This window comes from Gadus morhua, chromosome 3 (genome assembly GCF_902167405.1).
Source record: "Gadus morhua chromosome 3, gadMor3.0, whole genome shotgun sequence".
In the NCBI taxonomy this organism is placed as follows: Eukaryota; Metazoa; Chordata; class Actinopteri; order Gadiformes; family Gadidae; genus Gadus; species Gadus morhua.
In genome coordinates this window covers 19,935,107-19,935,440 of record NC_044050.1, presented here as the reverse complement: position 1 = coordinate 19,935,440, position 334 = coordinate 19,935,107, and positions in this window count along the sequence as shown.

Here is a 334-nt window from a genome sequence, read left to right as displayed (position 1 = left end):
CCCATGTGGGGTCGCCTGGAATTTAAATAGGGTCGCCAGAAATGTCTAGTAATTGATTAAAAAAAAATATTGACCTAAAAAAGTTTTTTTTTTTTTTTTCTTTTTTAACCTGCAAATAATTGTACATAACTGTCTCCGATACTTTCATTTTCTCGAATATAAATCTAGTTCAAATAAAATGTAGCAAATATCACGTGACTGCACAGTTACATTACTTGAGTTCAAGCTCAAACCTGTAAAATGTAAACACAAACTTGCAATCAGAGTGTATAAAACAAAATGGAAAGATTTATTCGCCCGCCTGGCCCTGTCCCTCCAAATACAGTTCCAAGAG